The following is a 7,010-nucleotide window of genomic DNA, read 5'->3' as shown; positions in this document are numbered from 1 at the left end:
TGCTGAAGCCAATTAAATCATAACTCTGACTGTTGCCCCTTAGAATTAGATTAGGTTGAACATTATTGATCCCACACTGGGGAAACTGTTGGATTACAAAATACTGGACACACATCTCACTAATGTGAGCTAAAGGTCACAATCCAACCCTAAGTAGATTTGATCTGCCACTGTTAGTTAAACCATTATCATATTTAATTATAATCCTCAAATACAGATGTTTCTTTTGCTGATGTTACAGCAGCTTTCTGAATTTTAAATATAAAACTTTTACCTTACTACTCAGAAAGAAAGTCAGAATACTTAAATAGTGTTTGGAATTTAGGAGTAAAGTAAAATAGTGAACTTCTGACTAAAAATGGACACATTTTATAAAAAGAACAATAATAACTAAGGTCAAATTTCTAAGAAAAAGAGGAATTCCTCATGTCTGTTCTCTTCTCTAATAAGTTAATGAATGAATGGTTTCAGCTCCACCAACCTACAGTCCTGGTGACTTATGTTGTACAAATCCAGATATTCATTCAGATTTATCAACATTTTTTAAGTGCTTTAAAAAACTAACCCCAAAAAAGGTCATTTTTGGGAAGAATATTTTGGTGCCAATGTCAAAGTAGGTCAGAACGGTTAAAAAGAAAGTTTGGCAAACACCAAAAGTAGGGCACGAAGCAAAAAATAAATAAATAAATAATAAAAGTAGGGCACGAAGCAATAAATAAATAAATAATAAAACAATTTAATAAAAAACAATAACATCTGATCATTTGAGACGGAGAAGACTCGGCCGATGAAGGAAAATAAATAATCCTGCGGGGCTTTTCTGGGGGTCACTGCATGGACACTCTGTCTTCCTGGCACACAGACGCGATCAATACAGGACAACGAGGGGGGAAATGATGAAACCTCGGCTTACTCCCTCATTTAACTGAGCTCAGCCTCTCGTTCCCCCCACAGAGGTCAGGCCCCAAAAACAAAGAAAAAAATCCCAGACATTATCTTTATTACAGGTGAGCCAATAATGGCTGAGATTTATGGCCATGTCAATGATCAATGCTTGTTAGGACGTCCCAGACTGCACTGGGGTAAAAGGCTAAGGGTCACATGGAGACATCTAGAAATGTGCTTTTACAGCTTTCAAAAAAAGTTTTAAATTATTTTGTGGTGAATCTAATAAAGTGAGAAAATATGTACAATCCTGATGTCTCTTCTGCCGTGATTAGAAATTCTAATATTTATGAAACAAACTGGAATTAAGTAACATTTCTGGGGAAAACGCCAGAATTGAGCAAGTCAATCAGAATATAAGGAAAAATTTAAAGTTTACTCCAAATAAATTGGAGTCAAATTGCTGAGAAAAAAGTCTGAATTCTGCTTAATAATTGTACGTCTCAATCCTGACTCTCAAAATCAAAAACATCTTCTTCATGAGGAATGACTGGAGTCTGAATTCTGACAGGTTTATGGGAGAATTGGAAATTCCATCCTAATCCTGTCTCTAATCTCTCAGTCAGAACTTTAGTCTGTTGTAAAAAAAAAAAAGCAGTCAGAACTTTAGTCTGATGTAAAAAAAACAGTTCACAAACTGTCAGTTATCTTGCAAGTTAAAAAACAGAATTCTGATCATATAAACAGAACTGTCAGTTATCTTGCAAAAACAGAATTCTGATCATATAAACAGTTCACCAAATAAAAACAGGTCGGAGTTATCATTTATTTCCTCCGAGGATTAGAATCATATAATCCAATATTTTGTGACTGGTGACGGAGTTCTGAATGAATACCGAGAAAAAACTTTCCTTCATATTTTAACTTCACATTTCGAAAGCCTCTTATTTTATTTGATAAACAAAAAGATTCTTTGGACTCTACGGTCAGAAGAATCCAGTGATTTCAGACTTTGGAATCACATCCTGATCCCTGTAACCTTTAATTTATTTGTTTATTTTTTACTGCGTAGAGCCTTTTTTTTTGTGTCTTTTTTCTCCACATATTTAATTATAATAACTGTCTGAACTTAGAATTCTTCAGAATCTACTGTCAATTCTATGATTCTAGAAAATTCAAGGCATCATCGATGAATTTAAAACCAAAACTTCCACACTTTGATTCTGAGACCGTGGTCAGAATTTCATTTTATTAATTTAACCCCTGGATTATAACTCCGGTCCCATAATTCTGACTTCTGCCTCAGATTATTGACTTTGTTGTGAAAAGTAAATGAATGAATAACAAAATCAGTGTAAAATCTGACCTTAACCTCTGAGCCTGGACCGTTCACTGATAAAGACTGGGGCTGGGTGCTGTCTAGACAGTCTCAGTTAAAAATGTCCATCCATTTACTCAGTCACACAAGAGGACAACAGCAGCACAACAATTAGACTGGTTATTATCACTGTTATTAAAAATGTTATGATCAGGCGTCATGTGAGGACAAATATAACGACACAGCTCTGCATGAAGTCCCTTCAGCCTGGAGAGACAGATTCAACATCCCTGCAGGACAATGTGGACAATCTGACAACAACAATAATCTCTGACACACACTAGCAAACAAATACACACACACATACTCCATATTCAGAGCAGAGACAAGACCAGGCAGCACATAATCAATCCCATCACGAGGTGTGTGTCTGCCATGCATTTTGCGCGGCTTGGCGACTCAGTCACAACAGGGATTAAAATAAAACACACAACCTTCAATATTCCATGCACAACTGGAATGTTGGGAGGAGGTGAGGGGGTGAGGGTGAGGAGTGGGGGGGTAATTACCACAGAGCACGGAATCACTGTTGTTTTTGTTAGTAATAATCCCAAGTATCCACGCTGATAGGGAAACACACTACAGGTGGACTCGGATCCACACACACGCACACACGCTCTCACAGTGGTGTCGCGCTAGATAAAGTCAACCACAGACAGATGTATTTGCCAATTTTCCGCACCTTTAAGTGTTCTGACTGCAGCCGACCTTTCGGAATTTGGAGACAAATCCTGCATCCGGTGTTCCTGTCAGTCTGAGTGACTGGGAAAGTGCCGCTGGTTCGGATTTTTCTTTTTTTTTTTCTTATTTTTTTTTTTTTTTAAGGCGAGCATACAGAGAGCAGTGTCCTCATCATGATGTCATCACGGCTAAATGAGCCACACTGGTGTGTGTGGAGACAGCCGTGCAGAAACGGCGGTTGAGCGCAGCTGATTGGGTCCAGAAATGAGGCGAAATGCGCGTGAAAACGCGTGAGAATACGGGGGAATAAAACCGAGACGGCGCGCGTCCGCGTGAAAGAGCCAGACCTCTCACGTCCTCAGCTGGCTGGAACAGATCTTCTCCACAGAATACTAACAAACCAGCGCCGGGGTGCGCGTGTAAGACACACACAGAGAGAGAAAGAGAGAGAGAGAGCGTGTGTGAGAGTGTGAGTGTTAGGATGGCAGAAAACGTTTATTTACACCGTGCGTAAAATTTACACGCACGAAAAAAAAAACCCCGCAAACTTCCAACACCTTGCAGGTCCAACACTTGTTTCCTTCCCCCTTTTTTTTTAGATCGTGCGCTCCTCTCCTCTCCTCACCTCACCTCCCTTCCTCTCCTCTCACCTTCTCTCGGAGCGCACGATTCTCCTCAACTTATCGGTGCCAAAGTCTGCGTTCGTCGCTGCAGCTTTAACTTCCAGCGCTGAGGTTGAACGGGGACAGCGGCTGCCCTCCACCTTCTCCACCATCCGTCCCCGCAATCACCCACCAACTACAGCCTCTGGGCACACGCACAAACACAACACAAACGCATGCATCCAAAAACGCGCATGTGGTGAATGAAAGTGCGCAGCTCCCTCTCCGTCCCCGCGTCCGAGCCACTTGTCGCTGTCTTTTCTCGGCTACTCACCTTAACTTGCAGCGGGTTCGATTTCACGGTTTATTGTGGATTCCGTCTGGTGCAGGAAGAAGGCAGAGAGAGTGTGAGGCTACAGCATAGTCCCGGCAGTTCGCACTTCCCCGCTCCTCTCCAACACGCACTAACTCCTTTCTTCTCCGGCTTCGGCGAATGATGACGGCGCTGACGTCAACAGCGCAGCCAGTCACTCACTCAGTCAGTCAGTCAGTGTGTGTGTGTATATGTGTGTGTGTGTGTGTTTGTCCAAGTGAAACAAGCAGCAGCAGCAGCAGTACTAGGGCTGCCCGTCTGCTGCTGCTGCTCCACAGACGCACAAACAGTGAGAAAGTGAGACACCTAGGGGACTGTGTTACTGTAGCCAGAGTAGTTATTATACAGTACAGTCTACAGGTCCGCGAGCCGATCAACAGGCAATGGAAGCAGTGCTGCTGAAACAGAAGGGATTTTTTAACTACTTTTGAAAAAGTTTTTAAATAAATAAATAAGTGTACAGAAAAAAATCTCGGTCCCTTTAACAGACCAAAAAAAAAAGCTTATGCCAAGTGAACCAGTTATAAAATAAATATATAATGTCGGTCCCTTTAACAGACAAAAAAAAGCTTGTGCCAAGTGAACCAGTTATAAAATAAATAAATAAAATATTACAAAACATCTGCCGACTGATAATGGAAGCATCAAGAGATGTAAATGGTATTAAAACAGTGTGAGTGAGAGAGAGTGTGATCAAACTGGAAAAAGGAAGTGTAAAAAAACAGCTTATAGTTCATAAACAAGTTGAAGAATTTGCAAAAAAGTTTCTGAGAAGTTGTGCAATCACTTCACCTCTAAAATAAAGCCTGATGGAAATAATAACTAAACTTGGCAGTTTGCCAAAAAAAAAGTAAAAAGAAAAGATAAATAAAACTTAAATAACAAATTAATAAAAAATAAAACAAGTTGCAACCGCATTACTGCTGTGACTGCGGTGGAAACAGGAGTTTGTTACAGTTAACACTACAGGGCCACGATTCACAGCTTTACTGTTGAGAAAATGAGAAAATAAAAATGAACAATACTTTATCTAAAAAATAGCTTAGAAAAAAAACAATACTTTATCTAAAAAATAGCTTAATATTGAACCAAAAACATTAACAAAAATGTAAAATGAATTGCAAGAATTCCAGTTCATTGAACTAAAGATCAGTGATCTGAAAATACATGCCAACTGACACAGATTAAAGTAGGAATGAGTTATAAAAAACAGAAGAAAAAAAAACGTTTTCAAAGTAAGAAAACAAATACTGCACAATTCTCTGGGAGATATCTAAAAGTCTGATGAACAATAAGCTAAAGGTTAGCTGCACAAAGCTGGAAGCTAGCGCTAACAAGGTGGAAAACTAAAAGACTTTGAGCTGCGTGGAGGTGAATAAAAGCTGACTAACACACTGATGCAGATACTTGACTGTCATATCTAATCCACTTCCTCACAGTTGAGCTCTCAGCGACTGACTTTCAGACAAACAGTGTTCTGGTGCATTTACAGCCTCCTGACTGTCAACACTGCTCTACATTTCCTCTTTTCTTCCGTGTTGACCAATAACCACAGGACAAAGTGGATGTTACAGCACATTATCGTTCAGCCGCCTTTAACTCCAACAGTCTCTTCTTTTTAAAAGCGTGGTTTAGAGGCTGATCAATGTTCGGCCGTAATCATGATCACTGACTCTGGTTATATTGGTTTTTACTTCTTTACATCTCAATTCTGCAGCTCCTCTGTGCTTCAGAAGCTAAAGTACAAACGTCCGTGCGTTAGGAAGAAGAAGAAAAGAAGTCAAGGGGAAAGAGAGACAGATTCGGTCACAGGTTTTCAGTGATTGCTAAAAGGTTCTTTCGTGAAAGTAGGTAGAGGATGATTCCATAAAAGTGGAAGCTAACAATAATGATGAGTTAAGTGCAGATAACTTCTCTTATAACTCTTATTTCTAAAGATGGTGCAATTGCTCACGGCAGAAGACTTCTGGTCGCACTGTAGCACTATCTATCCATCTATCCATCTATCTAATTTGTCATAGTGCTTTATGTAGGATACTCTAGGAAAGAAATGGTCAAACTATGGCCCGGGGGGGATGGGGGGGGGGTGGATGTGGCCCGTTCAGCTTTGTAATTTTCCAAATTTGTCCAAATGATATAATTGGTTTGTATTGTGATTATACTTTTGCCTTTTCCCTGCAATGTCCACATTTTCCCTACCAATGGCGTAAAGCAGGCTACCGCGTTTTTTTTTTTTTTGGAATTTTAGCCTTTATGTGTGACTTACAAAGCTAAAAAAAGGTCAGCAATTAAGGTAAAAATCTCCAAATCATAACTAAAGGATAACCAAAAGTGTAAAATATACGACAGCCCTAAAAAAACCCAACTAGACTAAACAGTGTAGCTCATCTCAGGGTGTATCAGACAAGTTAAGTCACCTTTTTTTTTGCCCGAGGGTTGTGTCAACACCTCCTCCGCCGGTGCTGATAAAAATGGAAGACGAGCGGACGGTCAGGTCAGAAGACATTATCCGGAGGAGGACAGCAGGTCGTTCAGTGTCTGTGACGCGTCACTCCACAACTTCACTCATTGAGCAGCAGAGGTGGACAGCCAACCTCGGTTAGCCCTGTGTCAAGGAGAAATACAGATTAATATCAGTGTTGACCAATGACATGTCAGTTTAATGCAGTTAATTAAAAAAAACTCCAGGTTTTATTCGCCATACTTTAGAAATAACCCTCACAAAAACAACAATAAGTATGCAGCAAAAAAAAAAACTGTCAATAAAAAAAGAACCCCAAACATTAGCGAAAAAACATACAAGTATTTCACATCACAATGACAGAACATGTCATTAACATATCATGCTGCACTGGTGTTCAAAGGTGACGGCAAACAATGCAACGCTCTAACAACAACAGTTTTTACAGTGTTCGACCAATAAAGTCTCCGTCAAGGTTTTTTTAATCAATTTCCCCCCACAATGCCCGTGTTGTGTTATGTTAGGACACTTCATATCCGACCACAGCTCCGTGAAAACCTCCAGGGAGATGCCGTTCAATCTTTTGGGCGTTGAGACTTCAAAGAGGAGTTCCAGCGGAACGATCGGAAG

General features: G+C 40.1%; 1 protein-coding gene and 1 long non-coding RNA gene across 4 annotated transcripts in view; one reads left to right on the top strand and one right to left on the bottom strand.

The window, feature by feature from the left end:
- The window catches only part of LOC112488592 (uncharacterized), a 1,651-nt gene extending 128 nt beyond the window's left edge, over positions 1-1,523 (top strand). The window contains exons 1-2 of the long non-coding RNA XR_003052811.1: positions 1-656; positions 698-1,523. The exon at positions 1-656 is cut by the window's left edge and continues 128 nt beyond it. This is a non-coding gene — a long non-coding RNA (uncharacterized LOC112488592). The remainder of the gene's footprint in view (positions 657-697) is intronic.
- zbtb16a (zinc finger and BTB domain containing 16a) overlaps positions 1-4,136 on the bottom strand; it is a 155,153-nt gene extending 151,017 nt beyond the window's left edge. The window contains exon 1 of one of the 3 annotated variants that reach the window (XM_008333082.3): positions 3,881-4,136. The gene's annotated coding sequence lies outside the window, so the exon portion shown is untranslated. The other 2 variants (XM_008333084.3, XM_008333081.3) reach the window with 2 other exon arrangements.
- Between the last annotated feature and the right edge of the window lie 2,874 nt (positions 4,137-7,010).

Source organism: Cynoglossus semilaevis, chromosome 19 (genome assembly GCF_000523025.1).
Source record: "Cynoglossus semilaevis isolate Cse_v1.0 chromosome 19, Cse_v1.0, whole genome shotgun sequence".
Taxonomy (NCBI): Eukaryota; Metazoa; Chordata; class Actinopteri; order Pleuronectiformes; family Cynoglossidae; genus Cynoglossus; species Cynoglossus semilaevis.
This window is presented reverse-complemented; position numbering and strand designations above follow the sequence as displayed.